Source organism: Podarcis cretensis, assembly GCF_951804945.1.
Source record: "Podarcis cretensis genome assembly, chromosome: 16".
In the NCBI taxonomy this organism is placed as follows: domain Eukaryota; kingdom Metazoa; phylum Chordata; class Lepidosauria; order Squamata; family Lacertidae; genus Podarcis; species Podarcis cretensis.
This window is the reverse complement of record NC_137186.1, coordinates 38,869,992-38,891,943: the sequence shown is the minus strand read 5'-3', so window position 1 is coordinate 38,891,943 and position 21,952 is coordinate 38,869,992. Positions and strand designations below refer to the sequence as shown.

Sequence of the window (21,952 nt, the reverse complement as noted above, 5' to 3'; positions counted from 1 at the left end):
CAAAAAATAAATAAAAGAAATGGATAATCAAAATTAGCTGTTGATGGATAAAATGAGGCTTTGTTCCTGTCAACAAAAGCAACTTCATTTGCAGCGCAATGCCATTTTGCCTTTGGCTGCAATCCTATAGAGGCTTACTTGGGAGCAAGCCCCAGTCCACCCAATGAAAATGATTTCTGCTCTGCACATTTGGAGCAGCATCTTACCACTATAAACAGACACGGCTTTCCCCAAAGAATCCTGGGAGTTGTAGTTTGTTAAGGGTGCTGAGATTTGTTTGGAGGACACCCCCCCCCCCAATTCCATTCTCCTCAGCTGTCCCTATCTCATTTTGGGGGGCTTCGCACTCACACACAATTTAAACCTACAGCAGCAGCAACATATTTAAAAAATAAATTTGAATCCAATATGGATACCAACTTGGATTGTGTGTGTGTGTGTGTGTCATAAAGCGGCTACCTTTGAAGGTGACCCGGGAACTGCAATTAATCCAGAATGCGGCGAGCTAGACTGGTGACTGGGAGCGGCCGCCAGGACCATATAACACCGGTCCTGAGAGATCTGCATTGGCTCCCAGTACTTTTCCAAGCACAATTCAAAGTGTTGGTGCTGACCTTTAAAGCCCTAAACGGCCTCGGTCCTGTATACCTGAAGGAGCGTCTCCACCCCCATCATTCAGCCGGGACACTGAGATCCAGTGCCGAGGGCCTTCTGGCGGTTCCCTCATTGCGAGAAGTGAGGTTACAGGGAACCAGGCAGAGGGCCTTCTCGGTAGTGGCGCCCACCCTGTGGAATGCCCTCCCATCAGACGTCAAGGAAATAAGCAGCTATCCTATTTTTAAAAGACATCTGAAGGCAGCCCTGTTTAGGGAAGTTTTTAATATTTAATGCTGCATTGTTTTTAACACTCGATTGGGAGCCACCCAGAGTGGCTGGGGAAACTCAGTCAGATGGGTTGGGTAATAATAATAATAATAATAATAATAATAATAATAATAATAATACATATTGTCCCTTTCCTGCTATGTTTCAAAGGCCTGTTGGAAGAAAGGGGTCAAGTCTGAAGGTGTCGCCTAGATGAAAGTACTGTGAAGGGCAGTCTGATCTAAACAGGAAGGCAGTTTCGGCGGTGGGATGCCACCACTGAGAAGGCCCTTCTTTGTGTAGTACCCACCCTGGCCATATTCACTGGAAACATCTGGTGGGTTGGGTGCATGCAACATGGGCTGGTTGGTACTGGTGGGGAAGGCATTCCTTCAAGGTGCTCTGCATTGTGTGGGGAGCCTCCAGGAGTTCAGGAGTCCCCCTCTGCCTCATGAAGGGCAACAGAGATGGGGCACTCTTCCCTGCAATCCCTCTCTTTAAAAAATAAATAAAAACCTGTTGCTGTCAAGAGCAGGTAAAAGCTTTTGAGTAGGAGATATTAGTTGTAAAACATTGGAGGTTTTTTAAGGTCTGCATATTAGTTGATTGTTTGTCTGTCACCCTTAAAGGTAAAGGTAAAGGTACCCCTGCCTGTACGGGCCAGTCTTGACAGACTCTGGGGTTGTGCGCCCATCTCACTTAAGAGGCCAGGGGCCAGCGCTGTCCGGAGACACTTCCGGGTCACGTGGCCAGCGTGACATCGCTGCTCTGGCGAGCCAGAGCCGCACACGGAAACGCCGTTTACCTTCCCGCTGGTAAGCGGTCCCTATTTATCTACTTGCACCCGGAGGTGCTTTCGAACTGCTAGGTTGGCAGGCGCTGGGACCGAGCAGCGGGAGCGCACCCCGCCGCAGGGATTCGAACCGCCGACCTTTCGATCGGCAAGTCCTAGGCGCTGAGGCTTTAACCCACAGCGCCACCTGCGTCCCTCTGTCACCCTTAAGCTTTGGCTATTAAGAGAACATGGAGACACTGGCCATTTATAGGCTGCATTTTTAAAAGAATCACAGTTGTTTACTTGGCACCAAGGGAGTCCAAATTCTGGGCCAAGAGGAGTTGAATTTTGCAACCCGTATAAATTATGCAAATTGAGCAATTTTGCACAATTTTCATGAAATGCACAATTTCTTTCTCGGTTTTGTTTTGCTGGTCATCCCGATGATATAGTTAGAATTTTGACAGTATTATTTACTGCACATGGACTTCAATTCCACTTGCATCAGGCTAAAAACAAACAAATGTCGTATTATGCCTGTAAGTATCTTCCATGGCATAAACTTTCCTGCATACCGGTACTCTGAAAGCATTGTGTGCTTGTGGTGTTTTGATATGTTGAATGATTTTTATATATTTACAAGCTGAATTTTATATATTGTTTTTATGGCTTTGCAACAAAAAAATTATATTTTTATATATATTTTGTTGTTATTGTTTAGTTGTTTAGTCGTGTCCGACTCTTCGTGACCGCCTGGACCAGAGCACGCCAGGCACTCCTATCTTCCACTGCCTCCCGCAGTTTGATCAAACTCATGCTGGTAGCTTCAAGAACACTGTTCCACCATCTCGTCCTCTGTCATCCCCTTCTCCTTGTGCCCTCCATCTTTCCCAACATCAGGGTATTTCCCAGGGAGTCTTTTCTTCCCATGAGGTGGCCAAAGTATTGGAGCTTCAGCTTCAGGATCTGTCCTTCCAGTGAGCACTCAGGGCTGATTTCCTTCAGAATGGAGAGGTTTGATCTTCTTGCAGTCCATGGGAGTGAGCCCCGTTTCGAGGTGCAGACTCTGAGCACATTTATCAGGTTTAGTTTTGATCAAAGACCCCATTGAAAGTCATGGGAGTTCGGCCAGCCATGTCTGTAACTGTTCCATGGTTTTTCATTACAGCTTACTCATGACAAACCTGGGCTAGATCAAGGCCAGGGTGTCTCTGGCTCTGGTAGTTGTTCCCCGGGGAGGCAGGGGCTCTGTTTTACAATGCCTCTTTTCTGGAGGTAAATGAAAGGCCTGGGGGGAAATGAAGCCCCCTCCTCATCACAGCTTGATTGTGAAGCCTTGCGTGAGTGATGTAGATCGTTGTCATTTGGAGCCCTTGTAAACAACACTACATGTTTTTATGTTTGCATGTTCCTGCTCTGTGTGGCTGATGCACAATTACCAGCAGTTTTCATTCTTAATTACTCTTTTGCCTTGTTTTGCTGCCCTGAGGCCAGGCGCACACATGCACTTGTCTCAGAGAAACTGCAGGAGGAGCAGGTTCACGGGAGCTGAAATTGCGGGATATGTTTCTGGTTGATTCCAAGGTTCTAAATTATTTCAGATTAGTTTTCGTTTTCATTTTGTTTTATGAAAAAAAAAAACCTCATTTACTTCTATTCCTGCCAAAAAAGAGGGGCAACTGAAAGAGAACAGTTCGGCACAGTGTGTATAGTTTGTTGTGGAGACTGAACGTACAGAGTTAGCGAAATTAAGAGATGGGAAAGAGCAGTTTGAAAAGACACAGTTCTCCTTTGTCAGTTATATGAAGCAAAAAAAAAGAAAAGAAAAAAAAGCTCAATTTGATTTTTTGCTGCTGAGATAATAAATGATTAATATTAATTTTATATTCTATTTATACAGTTCTTATAAGAGGTTTAAAATATTTATTTTTATTCTAAATATTTATTTGAGTCGTGGAATCTTTGAGTCATGGGGCATCTTCCTTATGTTGCTTCCATTGTATGTTGAAGATGCACCTGCTCACACCTGTCCTTTGACACCAAAGAGATATATATTTTAGAAGACACCCCGTTCTTGCAATTGTGATTTGTCTTGTTGTTATTGTTTAGTCATTTAGTCGTGTCCAACTCTTCGTGATCCCATGGACCAGAGCACGCCAGGCCCTCCTGTCTTCCACTGCCTCCCACAGTTTGGTCAAACTCATGTTCGTAGCTTCGAGAACACTGTCCAACCATCTCGTCCTCTGTCGTCCCCTTCTCCTTGTGCCCTCCATCTTTCCCAACATAAGGGTCTTTTCCAGGGAGTCTACTCTTCTCATGCGGTGGCCAAAGTATTGGAGTCTCAGCTTCAGGATCTGTCCTTCCAGTGAGCATTCAGGGCTGATTTCCTTCAGAATGGATAAGTTTGATCTTCTTGCAGTCCATGGGACTCTCAAGAGTCTCCTCCAGCACCATAATTCAAAAGCATCAATTCTTCGGCGATCAGCCTTCTTTATGGTCCAGCTTTCACTTCCATACATCACTACTGGGAAAGCCATAGCTTTTACTATAGCGATTTGTCTTAAGCTGTTTTTTTTAAAGTTTTTTTTTTTAAATTGTTGTAAGCCACCCTGGGACCTTACAATGAAGGGCAGGTAATAAATTAAAATAAAAACCACCATGGTAATTTATTGCAGTTTAATCTAAATCTACGTGTTTAGAATTAAAGGTCCATCATCTACCTCTCTATCATCTCTCTATCTATCCCCAGTCTGCCTCATGATTCCAGCCTAAGAGCTCAGCCAGGCTGATCCACCCTGGGCCAGCTTGGGAACCTGCCACAGTGCCTCAGATCCAGCCTGAAATTTAGCTCAGGTGTAGTGGCCAATGTTTAATCAGTTGCTGCGTCCCTTAGCCCTGCCCACCAGCTGACAGCAGGGGGTTCAATTCTGCAGGGTGTTCCTTTGAAAGTGGCCTCTCTGCAGGAAAGAGAGTCAGGCAGTGTTGGGCTCCTACCTGCTCCTGGGAAAACGCAGCCACTGCTTAGGGAGGCCTTTTCATAGGTTATCCCGCCTGATGCCTCACTGCCTGATGCCCAACTCCTTGACAGCCCCAGATCACTCTGCACCATCAAACCTAACCAGTAGCAATTGGAGTCTCAACCCGAGTTGACTGATGCCTCTGAAAAGACCCCATCTGGCTTGGGCCTTGGCTGAACCCACTGCACAGCCCATACACACCCACCAAAGGTTTAACTCATGGGTCGGCAAACTGAGGTCTGCGGGCCAGATCAGGCCCACTTGCCTTCTAGATACGGTCTGAGGATGGTACGGGAATCGCTGCGTGGATCTCCAGCGCGTGGATCACCAGAGTGTGTGTTCTTTCCCTCTCCCCTCACACAGCGGCACTTTTCTCCTCAGGGATGGAACAATCTTGACCCATGCTAGGTGCCATCGATGGTGGGAATTGGCTCGCCTGCCCGCCCGCCTCAGCAGGGCGGCGCTGTGAAGGGGGTGTGTGACGTGGGCTGTTGCTGCATTTTCCTCCTGCTCCTCCTCCCTCTCCCTCAGTCTGCCCTTCCTTCCTTTTCTGCGCCCCTTTTCTGCGCCGCTTCCTCGCACGCTTTCTTTGCGTCGCCTCCCTCCCTCCCTCCTTCATTCCTCCCATGGTGTTCAGGAGGGTCGTTGCGGTGGCTGTGGCCGCTGCTTGCAGGTTGGCGGGTGGCTCTGTCTTCTTTTTTGCGGTGCTTCTTGGGAAGCAGCAGCAGGTGGTGGGCAAAAGCTCTGGCGACGCCCCAGTTCACCTGCCTCCATCCGTGGCTCCTCCACCAGGGCTGCTGCTTCTGTCTTTGCCGGCCAATGCAGCCTCCTGCCCCACCAGGGTGCCTGGCTGGCTGGAGAAGCCCAACTGTGGCTATTGGGACGACAACTGGGACAGCTAAAGTGAAGCATCTTCAGGCATCTTTGCAGGCGGGCAAAAATCGTTCATCCCTCCCCCATATAGTCTGGCCCCCCACAAGGTCTGAGGGACAGTGGACCGCCCCCCTGCTGAAAAAGTTTGCTGACCCCTGGTTTAGCTACTTAAATCATTTGACTCTTGTGTTTTGGCTCCGTGGTTATTCTTCTCTCTCTCTCTCCCCCCCCCCCGCCCTTCTGCTGGAAACTCCAGCAGCGATGAACCAGCCTTATGTGGCAGCACTGAACTGTAATTCTCCTTCAGCCATGATTATACGTCAGCCTGTCATATCATTTAAGTGGTACTTCTTTCTTCCTGCTGAGAGTGGTTGATTAGATTCTGGTGGGGCTTGGATCGTCTGCGTTAGAGACATTCTCCCCCTTGCTCAAGGAACTTAGCAGTGTTATTTCTTTCCTCTGTTTAACTTCTCAATGGAAACAGAACACACTGCCTTTGGACACTCGCAAAAACTCCCAGAGACAGGCATAACCACCCTGGGACAGACAGTCTGAAGGAAGAAATGTGAGCTGCATCAAAGAGTTACAGTGTTCAGGGTTCCAAGTACCCCATTCCATTACCCCCCACCCCATTAATAACCCAGTCTTCATTTTGCAGCCACTGAGCAAACTCAGTTATCACTTGTACAGGGATTTCTTGCCTCAGGATTATTTGCTAAATATTGAAACCTCCAATTTATTTTTAAAAATGGTATTTTATTAACATAGACGTGAGTACATAAGTCTCAAGCAGAAATATACTGTAACTTGATAGATAACCATAGATATATAAACACACATAAAAAACAAGATATCATCTTTATAATGCTATCTGTTACTTAATAGGAAAAGAAATTCTAAACAACCAACTTCGCCAAAGCGTAAATAAATATATTATGACTAGGAATAAAGACTCATCACCATGCTTTTTTAAATCACCACAAAGTTCCTAATAAAGTATATGTTTCAGCATTATATTGTACTTTATTATTCCAGTGCATAATAAAAACACAAACTCCACTCTCTATTCCTGACAGTCTGTCCAGGACTGATGGGAGTTGGAGACCAAGAATATATTGAGGGCCACCGGTCCCTCACCCCGTCTTTAATTTTTTGCCATAGAGGAGCCACTTTGTGCATTTCCATTTCCTTTGTCCCCTTATTGTTTTTAAGTGTAGTCACACCCTTGGAGGCTTAAGAAAAGAAAGGAAAAGATGAATAAAGAAAATAAAAAATAGCCTGCACTGAAAGAAGGATCCAATTGGCGCTCCTTGCAAGAAAGCGACGGCACCGCAAGTGTATTTTTAGCGCACGTCTTTCATTTCTCAATGTCAGCATGAGCCACTTTCTCCACATATCTTTTGGACCAAATGAAAGAAAACGGCTTTTTTTCTGCTGCTCATGCTGCTGCCTATATTCAGTCAGTTTCTCGCCTTCTCCCGTGTGCACTTTCTCTCTTCTCAACTACCTGCTTCGACTTGCAGGGCTCAGCAAATCTTAATTGCACCAGCTCAGGTTCCAGGGCTTCAGGCTGTTTCCGACCTTGGCGGAATGGGCAGGTAGATGAGGCCAGGATGTGGGCAGCTCTTCTGGAGTACCATCAGAATGGAGGGGCAAACAGGAAACAGAAAGCTAAGCCAGTGCCGTGCATTGGACTCTTAGACTCCGTGGAAAGGGATTCCAGGACAAGAGGGAGGGGGTGGTCTCTAAGGTTGCTGCTCAGTGCCTTAGGGATCCTGAAGCCGGCATGGGATCTTGTTACAGGAAGAAGATTCTGCAGGCTGCCATCTGGAGAAGGTTAGCCACTGACTCTGCCCTGAGGCTGAAGGATCAGACTCTTCCAATGAGGAACTGCAGGATTATTCATGTAGTTGAAGGTGCAGAGAATTAGTCTAAATAGAGAATGATTATGCTGCAAGTACTCTAGTGTCAACAAGTACTTATAACAGCAATGGGAAAACAGACCTCCAGATACTGCTAGATTGCAGCTCTCCTATGATCCCTGAACGATTTGCCATCCTGGCCAGTTCTGACTGGAGCTGGAGTCCAGAAACATCTGGAGAGGCACTGGTTTCCCACTTGTGACTTGGAGTAAGGGCTTAGCACAATCTTTTCATGGCTGCCTGATCATGCCTATCTTGTGTAGAGATAGACCTTGTGTCCTTGGTCTGAACTGTTCCCGACTCTGGTATGCTAGACCCACCAGGAAAACTGCTGGGTTGAATTCTAAGAATTACAGGAACCAGGACTCAATGTTCTATAACAACCCCCACCAGTCAAGTGCATCTCTCCCCACAGTAAGATTCCAGCTGCAGAGGCAAACTAGGCTGTTCCAAGTAGCGATGGTCAGAATATGGATTTGCTTAGCTTGTTTGCGGATGGTCCAGTATAAATGCATCAATAATGTGCTATTATTGCATCAGTGACATGTTACAGAATATCCCCCCCCAAAAAAAACCCCACCCATCTGGAGGGACTCACAGTCTATAACCTGTGAGGAAGTCGGGATGAAGGCTGAATAAAGAAGTCATCTAGAGAGAAAGAGGTCAATGTGGACAAACTGGTGATTTTTGCAAGTAGTGCCAAAACAATTGCTGAGAAAGGGAAGGTTTTCTTTCTCCAGTGCTGATGCAAAAGGTAAAGGTAAAGGGACCCCTGACCATTAGGTCCAGTCATGGATGACTCTGGGGTTGCGGCGCTCATCTCGCTTTACTGGCCGAGGGAGCTGGCATACAGCTTCTGGGTCATGTGGCCAGCATGACTAAGCTGCTTCTGGTGAACCAGAGCAGCGCACGGAAACGCCTTTACCTTCCCGCCAGAGCGGTACCTATTTATCTACATGCACTTCATGCTTTCGAACTGCTAGGTTGGCAGGGCTGATGCAAAACTTACCCTCAAATGGTGAATAGTTTCATCTGAATCCTCACAAAATGGAAATAGCAGGCAAATGTTTTGACAGGGAAGCTCTTGAAAGAGCAACTGTGGGCCCTTTGTATACTTTGAGAGCCAGGAAGTTGCTTCTTTGCAGTTTTGTTTGGCTTGCTTTATCCCTCTTCCAAAACAGCCCTATCCTCCCCGCCCTGTAAAAGCATATGTTTGATTTCCTCCATCAATCCAAGGTACTGTGGAGAGGCTGCTTCTCCCGAGCTGAGCGTGATGCCGCAGCTTTCAATTTGTTAACACCCCATTAACACAAACACTATTAGTCCTGCAATCCTGGCACCGTTAATTAATATTTCTATGGTTTATTCTAATCACTCAGAACTGGGAGCCAAGCCAATGTGAACAGTAGAGGCTTCCAGTACAATAAATGTGTGTGTGTGTGTGTGTGTGTGTGTGTGTGTGCACTGCTTTTACTTCACCCCTCAGTGAACCTGGTAGCCACAGCTAGAATAAAATTTCAAATCCCACCCCCCTTCTTCCTCAGGGATATAAATTATTCAAATAGGAGATTTCCTGTTCTGAATGAAGTTAAGGTGCAAGCAGTATGGGGAGGGGGATGAGAGCATAAATATCACAGACCAATTTAATCAAGTGGTTTGTGGCTTTCTCTGAGCCATGGAAAATTTGAGGGGTTTCATGGTTTAGAGCACAGGTGGAGAATCTGTGGCCCTCCTACAGACATTGCTGGATTCTGACCCATTCACCCCTAGGGCAATGGCCAGTGTATGTAGTATGGAGAAAAGTTTGTCTCCCTCACAACCTTAGAGATTAGAGACATCCAATGATGCTGAATATTGGGAGATTTGGGACAGACAAAGGAAGGGACTTCTTCACACAACACTTAGTTGAGGTATGAAATTAGCACCAAAAACAGGCAGTAACGGCCACCAATTTGCATGGTTGTAAAAGAGGATTAGGCACGTTTATGGAGGCTCACCCTGAAGTAGTGGCATAGCGTGGGTTGTCAGCACCCGGGACAAGGCAAGTAATTTGCGCCCCCTAACCCGTGGATTTGCCCTAACCCCAGATGTTGCGCCCGGTGTGGCTGGCCCCCCCTGCACCCCCCACGCTACGCCACTGCCCTGAAGGCTACGGTTTGCTTCTTTTGTTGGAGGCAGTGTGGTTCTAAATGGCAGTTGCTGGAGGCCACAGGAGGGGGGCGGGGTTGTGAAGCTCAGGTCCTGCTTGGGTGCTTCTGTAGGCATTTGGTTGGATTCTGTGAGCACAGGATACCGTATTTTTTGCTCCATAAGACACACCTAGTTTTTAGAGGAGGAAAGGGGGAAAGCCCTGTTTTTTTTGGGATCAGCTCACAGTTCTGCAGCTTCTTTAGGAAAGGGGAAAAGCCCCCTTTTTTGAGGATCAGCTCAAAATTGTTGAGCTTACTTTGCAAAGGGAAAAAATCCTGTTTTTTGTGGTTCAACTCACAGTTCTGTAGCTTCTTTGGGAAAGGAAAGGGAGCTGTTTCTACAGTTTCCAGAAAGATAATCTAATCAGCCAGTCACATGTCGCTGGGGAAACAATCAGCCTCCGTCTGCAGAACATTGAACAATGGAGGCTGGGCAAGGGGGCGGGGATAGAAAGGGAGCCAGCGATCGACCACACATTCACTCCATAAGATGCACAGACATTTCCCCTTACTTTTTAGGAGGAAAAAAGCATGTCTTGTGGAGCGAAAAATACGGTAACTAGATTGGCTACTGACCTAATCTAGCAGGGTTCTTGCTCAGAGTGCCATAGGCTCCCCATCCTTGTTTTACAAGATTTTATTATTTACAATTCCTGCATTGCAGGGGTGGACTAGATGACTCTTGGGGTCCCTTCCAACGCTACGATTCTACGATGCTCTTATCCCACACTTTGGTCCTAGGAGCTCAGGGCAATGTATGTGGTTTCTCCTCTCAGCCACTCAGGGCTTTCCAAACTTTTCATGTTTGGGACACACTTTTTAGACATGCATAATTTTGTGACGCAGGTGGCGCTGTGGGTTAAAGCCTCAGCGCCTAGGGCTTGCCGATTGAAAGGTCAGCGGTTCGAATCCCTGCGGCGGGGTGCGCTCCCGCTGCTCGGTCCCAGCGCCTGCCAACCTAGCAGTTCGAAAGCACCTCCGGGTGCAAGTAGATAAATAGGGACCGCTTACCAGCGGGAAGGTAAACGGCGTTTCCGTGTGCGGCTCTGGCTCTGGCTCTGGCCAGAGCAGCGATGTCACGCTGGCCACGTGACCCGGAAGTGTCTCCGGACAGCGCTGGCCCCTGGCCTCTTAAGTGAGATGGGCGCACAACCCCAGAGTCTGTCAAGACTGGCCCGTACGGGCAGGGGTACCTTTACCTTTACCTTTAATTTTGTGACATAATAATTCTGTTTTACTAGCAAGCCAGAGATCAAACTAACCCCTTTCCAACCCCGGGAAGAGCATGGGGAGTGTTCAGGCGACACACCTACACACTGCAGCCGACACATGAATGTGTCGCAACACACAATTTGGAAAGCTCTGCAACCACACTTTAGTTTCGTGCTTGGCAGGGGGTTGGACTTGATGGCCCTTGTGGTCTCTTCCAACTCTATGATTCTATGATTCTATGAAAGTAGCCCAAGCAGTGTGTGTGTGTGTGTATGAGAGAGAGCAAGAGAGTGTGTGTGTGCAAAGCAGCATGCTGCGTTGTGAAAACTAGAACATCAGGCCTCTTGTGATCTGTCTTCAGCATGAAGCCACAAAGCACAGCTCAGCACCTTGGATAGCTACAAGTACCCAGCTTGCCCCAATGAAGTTGAAGACTATCTTACCCTTCCAGATGTGAAGCATGAATTCTTAAAGAAGGCACAGGGAACCACAGGCCCAGGGCTCACACCTGGCCCTCTGGCCCTCTCTGTTTGGCCCTTGGCACTTTCCTCAGACTGCATCCCTTTCCTAGGCCACACCCTTCACCCACCCCAATTTACACCCCCTTTCAGTTAATTTTGCCTATCTGGAATAGGTCCTTGCACCCTAGTCACACCTCTCATTTCCCTGGAGGGGTGCATGTGTGCACTAAAACTTAGATTGCTATACAAAGGTCAAATTTACATTCATTGCTCTGCCAGCTTTTGCCTCTAGCTCTGCCTAGAGGTTAAGACATGTGGGTCTTTTTTGTCCAACTAGTTATGCTCAGAGTAGACCCACTGAAATGGATAGAGCTAAGCTGGTCATCTCCATAAATTTCAGTGGGTCTACACTGAGAAGGACTAACATTGAACTCACAACCCGTGGATTCCCTTGCCGATTATGACTGACCCATTAGAATTGCAGTTAAGAGTTTTGTGGACTTGTTACAAATTAGACCATTTCTTCTGCTTTGCCTCTGGGTGCATCTCTTTAAAATCAGCCATAGTCACCAGTAACAGACCCAAAGTGAGGCTGGATGATGTCAGTAGTCTTCCAGGATGTGTGGGAATATCTCCTTGGGAAAGCTCCATTCTTGGCCATTGGAAACAGCATTTCTTGGACACATATGACCAGGCTGACTACTGTTCCTGCCCCATCATTTCATATTTATGCCATTCAAGTGTGACAAAATGTGTGCTGGGACAAGTTTTAAGATTTTAGCAAATTATATCTAGAAGCTGGGGGTTGGGTGGAGAACAAGGATTCAGCAATGCAAGGCCTGGTTGTGGTTTTCGGCTATAGGATGCCAGGCGTGGTGATATGTATTCCTGAATGAGGTGCCCTTTATGGGTTGGATAAAATCAATAACTCATTCCACACAGGATACAGAATCTCACTTTGCTCATAATGAGTCTCATGCTGACCCAAGACCTCTGCTGGCTCCTGGCTGATGACCATTAAATGAAATTTCTTATTAGCAATTCTTTTTTGATCAAAGGCCTTCAGATGGCCATGGGTAGGTAAGGGGAAAGTGATTAATGCTGCAATTGTATACTCCAGCCTTCTCCCAACCTGTCGCCCTCTAGATGTGGGACTGCAACTCCCATCATTCCTGACCAGAGGCCATGCTGGCTGGGGTTGATGGGAGCTGTTAGTCCAAAGCATCTTGAAGGCACCATGTTAGAGAAGGCAGCTATACTTGCCTACCTGGGAGCAAATCCCATTCAACCCAATGGAGATTACTTCTGTATAGGACTGCAACATAACAGGTTGAGGGCAGGCACACAGAGAGGGAGACTTCCAGAACAAAAGAGGAAGGGGGAGAGAAGGGTACCGTATTTTTCGCTCTATTGGACGCAGTTTTTCCCCTCCAAAAATTGAGGGGAAATGTGTGTGCGTCCTATGGAGCGAATGCAGGCTTCTGCCATAGCTGCGCGCAACCCCTCTGGCAGGGAGAGGCTGCACGGGGCTATGGCTTCTTTAGCCCTGCGCAGCGTCTCCCGGCAAGAAGAGGCTGCATGGGGCTAAAGGGGAAACCAAAGCAGTGAGCGGGATCCATCCCGCCCCCTGCCTTGGCTTGCTCCATAGCTGTGCGCAACCCCTCCGGCAAGGAGAGGCTGCACGGGGCTATGGATTCTTTAGCCCCACGCAGCCTCTCCCGGGAGGGAGAGCCTGCACGGCGCTAAAGGGGAAACCAAAGCAGCGAGCGGGATCCATCCCGCTCGCTGCCTTGCCTTCTTCCATAGCTGCGCGCAACCCCTCTGGCAGTGAGAGGTTGTGTGCAGCCTGTACGCTGCTCTTTGGGGCTGGGGGGAAAATATTTTTTTCCTTGATTTCCCCCCTAAAAACTGGGTGCGCCCTATGGTCCGGTGCGCCCTATGGTGCGAAAAATACGGTATATCCCAATGATGGTCAGGCAGATGTCTCTGTGAAGCCCACAAGCAGTGCAGGAAGGTAATTGTCAACTTCTGATGTTGCTCCCAGAAGCTACTGCTGAGTGAGCCTGGAGATTATCTGTAGCCATGAGGACTAGCAACCAGAAGCAGCTTTTGTCAAATACCATTCTAAACCCTTCTAAGCTAGCAGCTGTCACTGCATCTTGTGGCAGCAAATTCTACAAATCCTTCATGAAGCAGAACGAGGGCCTTCTGGTGGTTCCCTCATTGCGAGAAGCCAAGTTACAGGGAACCAGGCAGAGGGCCTTCTCGGTAGTGGCGCCCGCCCTGTGGAACGCCCTCCCACTAGATGTCAAGGAATTAAACAGCTATCCTATTTTTAAAAGACATCTGAAGGCAGCCCTGTTTAGGGAAGTTTTTAATATTTAATGCTGCATTGTTTTTAACACTCGATTGGGAGCCGCCCAGAGTGGCTGGGAGCGGGGTATAAATAATAAATTATTATTATTATTATTATTATTATTATTATTATTATTATTATTATTTTGTACTGAAATTCTCTGCTGACTGGATGACCCTGAACTATAATGCAGCAATGGGGAACCTCAGGCCCGGGTGCCAAATGTGGACCTCCAGGACTCTCTGTCTGGCCCTTGCCCCCCCAAGCCACACCTCCTCTACACAGGCCACACCCCTTACCTATATTGTTTCACACCCATTATGCCACTGGAATGCATCCCTGCCCTCCGGTGCTGATCCTTGCCTGTTTGGGTGAAAGACAGGGAAGAGTGTATGTAGCAACCAGCCTTTTACAAAGGTAAAATTTACATTCACTGCTGTGCCCCTGGCCTCATCTACCCCTGGCATATGCCCAGAGGGAATGTGGCTTTCAGGCTGAAAAACTCTACCTTCCCCTTGCTCTTGAGTCATGGAAGAAGACATGCAGGTGGAGACAGAGGTCAGGAGCTTGGATTGGGGCAAAACCTGAATAACTGAGCTGAATCAAGCCTATATGGCAGATCCTGGCTGGGGCAGAGTCAGGTTGAGGAAAACCTAATTACACATTAGCCCTGCCTCCAAGTAGCTTTGGGGCTGGATCAGGGCTGGGACAGGTTCCTTGGGTTGGCTCATGTCAGTTCGGGGGATAGGGGACTGTACACAGCCCTACAAGACAGTTGAGATGTTGCAACAACAAGGGGTCTTGTGGCAACTTGCAGACTCACAAATTTATTCTGTTAGGTCTTCCAGGTGCTGCAAGAGTTATGCCTCTAGAGGTGTTCTAAATGTTTAATTTCCAGCTGGATCCATTCCCAACCTAAATAAGCTATCCAGTGCAATATTACATTTAGGTTTAAAGTGTGGTTAAATATTCAACCATTCCCCATCTCTGGGTAAATGAGGGTTTTTATATGGGTTATCTGACAGTATGGAATCTGTAGCCTCCCGGCCCAAATAATTTTGGAGAATTGCCTATGTAAACACACAATTAAAAGCAATTTTCCAAGCCTCCTGATTATGTTGATTTTTGTTTTCAGCACACCTGGTTGTACCGACTCCTTCGATTCCATCACTTAGGCGGTAAACAAGTGTGTCCTAGTGAATAATGTGACAGATGCAAATGAAGATGACACATTGCAGGAGAGGGAGGAGGGGACAAATTTGCAGGGCTGAGAAGCTGCTGTTTTTCAAAAGATCCGGAGTGTGGGAAAACCTTCCCTTTGAGTCAGAATCTTTTACAAACATTTGAAAACTAGTCTGTATACAAGGTCCAGTCCAGTCCCAAGGTCAGGAGTATCTCAGTTCACACAGTCAGACAAATCAGGGGTCAAGAAAGCAGAGGGTCCAAGGGCTCAAGAAGCAGCAAGGTCTGGTCAAGAAGGACAAATGTTGTTTCCAGCAACTGACCGAGACTGGAAACCCTGCTTAAGAAAGCTGGAGCCAGCTGGTTCTCATCAGGAGCAAGAAGGCTGGTCAGCAGCAGGTGGAGTCTCTGCGCCTTCTGCTCTTTCAGGCTGCTGCCCAGCAGGTGAAACTGACTCCTGGCCCATGACATTGTCCCTGACAACTTGCCTGGGTGATAATTTTAGATCTCCTAGTAACTCTCCAGCAAAGATGGGGAAACCTGTGGCCCCCAAATGTCACTGGACTCCAACTCCCATCAGCCCCAGTCAGAATAGCCAATGAGGAGGGACCACATCTGGTAGTTCAACCACATCTGGAGGGCCACAGGTTCCCATCCCTGCTCAACAGCAGTGCTTTTTAAGCTCCTTTTGCGAGTTACTTGCAAGAAGGGGCGAAGTGTTCATGAAATGGTCATGGGGCTGTTGTCATTGGACCAGCCCCCAATGATGCTCAGCTCCTCCCATCTTGCCCCTGCTATCCAGATGTTTGAAATGTGGAAACCTTCACATGTGGACGGCCATGCATGTATCTTGGAGGAAAATCTGACCTGGTGGAGGGTACCTTCCTAGGTTGTTCTGGATTCCAGCACATATATTGTGAATCTTCATATCTATATACTATCTGATATTTTATAAGGAGGGAGATCATCTATGATGACTGTACTTCTCTTAACTACCAGCTGGCAAATTGTTCCAGGGAAAACTGGAAGGTCAAGTTAAGAAGGCAAAGGAAGCTTTCATTTTCATTGCCGTTTCCACTGCCACCCTTTCAAATTGCTGCATTGCTGACCCAGTCGTCACCCCTTTGCTCTGCCATGGGAAATGGTGATGATATTAAAAAGGGTTATGAAAATGTATGCTCCACCTCAGTCTTACAGGTTGGTTAACCTTTATCAAAGAGCTCCAGCAGGTGAGCAAGGCACCTTTACTTGCTGCTGACTCAACTTTCTGGTCCTCTACAGTACTTAGCTGAAAACCCTGCCAGATTCTACTTAATGAGAGCTTTTTATTTCTGTTCATTAAAAAAAAGGTTGGCTTTCCGGGAATGCTGGTGTATATCAGTGGCTGATAATTGCCAAGGCCTTTAAGGGTCAGGAATAGTGGCTTAATTTGCTCCATATTGGCTCTGTGCCAAGGATGGAAGGCTCTGTGGACTTCCAGATGTCATTGGACTACAACTACCATCATTCCTGACCACCAGCCATGCTGGCTTGGCTTGGGTCTGACAGGAGAAGGAGGCCAAGTCCTAAAGGGTCAGAGGTTGCCCATTCTTGCTGTCTTGAGGGTCAGCCAGAAACATCATTTCTCCTCTGGACTGTCAAGTTGGACAGCCTTACTCTTTTGTTCCAGGTTCATGTCTTGCCTTGTTCTCAGGGCTTATGGTCCTTACTATTCCAAAGGCTGACCATGATGATATTGAGTGGAATTACAACATCACACTAATTACACTAATTCAATTGTTTTGTAGGTGCAAGACATTTTGCCTTCCAGACAAAGCAATTTCCCCTCTCCCCTCCCTGTGTGCTTTTTGGGGAGGGGGGTTCTCCTTACCCTCCAGAGCAAATTTTGGGGAGATGTATGTGTGTGTGTGGGGGGGGAAGCTGCCTTGTGCTTGCAGGTGTCTTCTGAACTGGGCCCATTGAAGATTGATCATCATCACCATCATTGATATTGTTACTGTTATTTCAGTTCATTATTTGTCCTTCGCCATCAGATCCCAGGGCGGGTTACAACAATCTGAAATTCAGTATTAAAAACAGTTTAAAACAAATTTCAGTCACAAGAACAGGTTGGGTCCTGAAAGCATATATCTCAGGTGCCAAAGACCACGGTAAAGAGGTGTGCGTCTTCAGTCTGTGATGGAAACTGTGCTGGACATTCCTCTGTGGGAAGTCCACCACCTCGGAGCTGCCACAGAGAATGCTCTCTCCCGGGCCAACCCCCCCCCCCCGAATTTCTGAGGGCTGGAGGAGCTACCAAGAAGGCCTCCTCTGCTGAGCTTAACATCTGAAAGCATCTGTAGAGAAAGGGGCAATCTTTCAGATATTACACATGCATCATGAATGGAGATTCCAAGTAAACATCAGGAAGAACTTTCCAACAGTAAGAGCTGCTTGACAGTTTGACAGACTCCCTTGGAAGGTGGAGGACTTTCCATCCTTGGAAGTTTTTAAGCAGAGGTTGGATGGCCATTTGTCAGGGATGATCTAGTGGAGATTCCTGCAGTGCAAGGGGTTGGACTAGATGACCTTTGGGGTGTCCCTTCTAACTCTACATTTCTGCGATAATGTTCTATGCTAGTACAGTGGTACCTTGGTTTAAGAACAGCTTAGTTTATGAACAACTTGGATGAAGAACACTGCAAACCCGGAAGTAGGTGTTTTGGTTTGTGAACTTTGCCTTGGAAGCAGAACATGTTCCGCTTCCTGTTGGGTATGTTCCATTTGTAAATTGAGTCCCCCCACTGCTATGGGAAAGCACACCTTGGTTTAAGAACGCTTTGGTTTAAGTATGGACTTCCGGAACAGATTAAGTTTGTAAACTGAGGTAAAGGTAAAGGTACCCCTGACCATTAGGTGCAGTCGCAGATGACTCTGGGGTTGCAGTGCTCATCTCGCTTTACAGGCCGAGGGAGCCAGCGTTTGTCCGCAGACAGCTTCCGGGTCATGTGGCCAACATGACTAAGCCGCTTCTGGTGAGCCAGAGCAGTGCATGGAAACGCTCTTTACCTTCCCGCTGGAGTGGTACCTATTTATCTACTTGCACTTGACATGCTTTCAAACTGCTAGGTGGGCAGGAGCTGGGACCGAACAATGGGAGCTCCCCGTTGGGATTCAAACCGCTGACCTTCTGATCGGCAAGCCCAAGGCTCCACCCGCGTCCCTGTAAACCAAGGTAAAGGTAAAGGTAAAGGTACCCCTGCCCGTACGGGCCAGTCTTGCCAGACTCTGGGGTTGGTGCGCCCATCTCACTCAAGAGGCCGGGGGCCAGCGCTGTCCAGAGACACTTCCGGGTCACGTGGCCAGCGTGACATCGCTGCTCTGGCGAGCCAGAGCTGCACACGGAAACGCCATTTACCTTCCCGCTAGTAAGCGGTCCCTATTTATCTACTTGCACCCGGGGGTGCTTTCGAACTGCTAGGTTGGCAGGCGCTGGGACCGAACGACGGGAGCGCACCCCGCCACAGGGATTTGAACTGCCGATCTTTCGATCGGCAAGCCCTAGGCACTGAGGCTTTTACCCACAGCGCCACCTGCGTCCCCGTAAACCAAGGTACCACTGTACAATAGAACACTGAGGCCAACAGAATAAAATGATGGGATGGGGAGGGTAAAGAAGAAGAGCCCTGCTGGATCAGATCGTACTCTACTGACACTAGCCTTCTGAATTTGAACCCGGGTCTCCACAGACCTAAGGCAATACCCTTAACTCAGAGCTAGCCAATGTGGTACCCTCTAGATATCCCACGATATGGCAGCTGGGATGGCTAACAGATTTGTGGGTGCTGCAGTTTGACAATATCTAGAGGACACAACGGTGCCTATGCCCACACCCCGTGTTGGCACCATCGTCACATTTCATCACCTTTCAGTCTTAAAAATAAAACAAGAACTGTCCTAGGTTTTGGTCTGGTTAGCTGCCGGCAGAACAGCGTTGCTAGAAAAGCCACAAGATTTAAAAGACGCACCTGCTGAAATGACATTGTCTAAGAGGGAGCCCCAGGCCAATCGATGGAAGCCTATTCTCATTACGGGGCCGGCCTGACTCCTGCTGTTACGGTGATCCACAGTGCCATCAATGTAATGGATTTGCACAGCCGTCTTGCACAGGGACCTGGGTGCAGAGAGAAAGGAGAAGTCTGTATTTCTTGAGTAGCAGGTACTGGCTAGGGAACATTTCTTTGTTATTACGGCTGGCAGGATTGGAACAGCTACACGCACCTCCCTCCAACACTGGCCTGGCTGGCTAAGAGTGCAAACTCATTGTTTGCTACTTTTAAAATATTCCAGCGTTTTAAGCAGGGAATGTCACAGACTGGGGCTCATCCAGGAGAGTGTGTGTGGTCAGCCCTTGGCACCCGCTTAAGGCACAGAAAGGAAAAACTAGTCCTAGCTCCACACTTTGGAAAACTCCTGGGTAAGATGCCTTTTGTGGGTACCATCCCTGAGTGGACCTGCCATCTCCCTACTTCCATCCCCACTGTCCATTTACGTGCCCTGCCTTTCTCCCTCTCTGGCCTCAATCCAGCATATAAGGCAAGTTGAGAGTGATGAACTACCTCCTTGCTCTTGTCACCGCTTGCCTGCTCAGCCTGGGCAGGTGAATAGGCCGAAACAGCAAGGAGGGAGGGAGAGCAGGGCTGGGAGGCTCCAGGGGTCAGCCATGGGCCCCTCAGCGGACTGTGAGCACTGGCATTGGCATTGCTTATGGGAAATGGTAAAGGTAAAGGTAAAGGTACCCCTGCCCGTACGGGCCAGTCTTGACAGACTCTGGGGTTGTGCGCCCATCTCACTTAAGAGGCCAGGGGCCAGCGCTGTCCGGAGACACTTCCGGGTCACGTGGCCAGCGTGACATCGCTGCTCTGGCAAGCCAGAGCCGCACACGGAAACGCCGTTTACCTTCCCGCTGGTAAGCGGTCCCTATTTATCTACTTGCACCCGGAGGTGCTTTCGAACTGCTAGGTTGGCAGGCGCTGGGACCGAGCAGCGGGAGCGCACCCCGCCGCAGGGATTCGAACCACCGACCTTTCGATCGGCAAGTCCTAGGCCCTGAGGCTTTAACCCACAGCGCCACCTGCGTCCCTATTATGGGAAATGGTATTGCAGGTCAAATTAGACCTGTGGGCTGGAGGTTCTCCACCACTGCACTAAATAAATTAGCCGCGAGGGATGGGAAGAATGAATTGTTCATCCTGGCTGAAATATTTCCACTTGAATAAATAAGGTGGTTGGTACCAAAAGAGCTGGCCGCCCCACACTTTTCCATTAACTAAACTAAGGGTTGCTCTTTTTTCTTCCCCCTTTCAGTTGCCTGATTTATCAAGTTGCAACGTTGTCAATTTTCCAATGTGGCTCCAGCGCTCCAAGCCATTGTGTCTATTATATATAGATGCAGGAGGTCCAAAAAGCAATTTAAAGTGTCGCAAGCAGTCAAATGATTTGGGAAGTAACTAATTAGCCATGTCGAAAGAGTGACAATATTTACTTCTCCGCTCACAATAGCACTGAAGAAAGATTCGCCCTCCCTCCCTTTTTCGTTTCTTTTCATCTACAGCGATTTACGGCAGGAAAATTAAATGCCTCTTGCGAAAGAGCCCAGTGGTGGACATTCTGCAATGGCCATCACACTATAAAGCATAACCTAATCATCTGCTGTGCTGGAGTAAATTAAATGCCCGTGGGGAGGGAGGGAGGGAAGCAAGGAGAGAAAAAGAACACAGGCGGTGAAAAGTGATATGTGGACGTCTACTCTGAAGGAGCTTGGTCATTCCAAGACGTTTTGCTGCCTGAGGTGAAGTTCTAGATCAGGGGTGGCCAACCTTTTTGGATCAGGCATATTTGAGGTGTTGAGAAAGTGTTTCAGAAAATGGCTGCCGTGTGTGTGGCAAAAAACAAAATGGCTACTGTGCGTTTTGGCATAAAGGCTGCCACATCTAGAAGAGCAGGAAAGGAGACAAGCCCCCAACTACAGCCCCTTCCACCATCAATGAGAAAAATGTGCATTCAACTACTGTAAGCAGATGAAAACATTAGCAGGATTTTAATCTCACTTGTAATGTAACAAATACTGTGGGCAATATGTTGTTATTTAGTCATTTAGTCGTGTCCGACTCTTTGTGACCCCATGGACCAGAGCATGCCAGGCCCTTCTGTCTTCCACTGCCTCCCGCAGTTTGGTCAGACTCATGCTGGTAGCTTCGAGAACACTGTCCAACCATCTTGTCCTCTGTCGTCCCCTTCTCCTTGTGCCCCCCATCTTTCCCAACATCAGGGTCTTTTCCAGGGAGTCTTCTCTTTTCATGAGGTGGCCAAAGTATTTGAGCCTCAGCTTCAGGATCTGTCCTTCCAGTGAGCACTCAGGGCTGATTTCCTTCAGAATGGACAATATGGATAGATATAAAATATAGATTATGAAATAATGTGCAGTTGGATATGTTGACAACAGGAACTATGGAGGGGATAGGGGGAAGTTCCGAGATTCAGTGTAACCTTTCTACAGTGGTGCCTCGCAAGACGAAAAGAATCCGTTCCGCGAGTCTCTTCGTCTAGCGGTTTTTTCGTCTTGCGAAGCAAGCCCATTGACGGCTTAGCGGATTAGCGCTATTAGCGGTTTAGCCGCTTTTAGCGGCTTAGCGGCTTATCGGATAAGCGGATAAGCGGCTTAGCGGCTTAGAAAAAGGGGGGGAGGGGAAAAAACCCGCAGGAACTCGCAAGACATTTTCGTCTTGCGAAGCAAGCCCATAGGAAATTCATTTTGCGAAGCACCTCCAAAACGGAAAACTCTTTCGTCTAGCGGGTTTTCCGTCTTGCGAGGCATTCGTCTTGTGGGGCACCACTGTATATGGATGTGTATTTGGTATGGGAGGGTGAAGAACTGCATGCTCTTAGATGCAAAGTCCAGGCCTGGCCTTTTCGAGGGTGTCTTTGACAGGGCCAAGGTGTGCCTTAATTTTTTCTTTCTTTCTCCTCTCCTGCTTTTGCGCTTGGGTGCCTGTTTCCTCTGTTGTGATTTGCAGCTGTCTTATTTTTTTATGGTACTTCTTTTAAATGCCTGCTGTTTAA

At 47.9% G+C, this 21,952-nt stretch overlaps 1 protein-coding gene and 2 long non-coding RNA genes across 4 annotated transcripts in view; 1 reads left to right on the top strand and 2 right to left on the bottom strand.

Annotated features, from left to right (window-relative positions):
- LOC307205131 overlaps window positions 1-21,952 on the bottom strand; it is a 469,056-nt gene that overhangs the window by 74,440 nt on the left and 372,664 nt on the right. The window lies entirely within an intron of this gene.
- The window catches only part of TMEM132B (transmembrane protein 132B), a 389,071-nt gene that overhangs the window by 195,696 nt on the left and 171,423 nt on the right, over window positions 1-21,952 (top strand). The gene's annotated exons all lie outside the window — the stretch shown is intronic.
- LOC307205140 lies at window positions 6,410-19,271 on the bottom strand. The gene is made up of 3 exons (XR_013833906.1): window positions 18,859-19,271; window positions 13,969-14,032; window positions 6,410-7,157 (listed from the first exon to the last, which is right to left on the bottom strand). It is a non-coding gene; the product is annotated as an uncharacterized lncRNA (long non-coding RNA).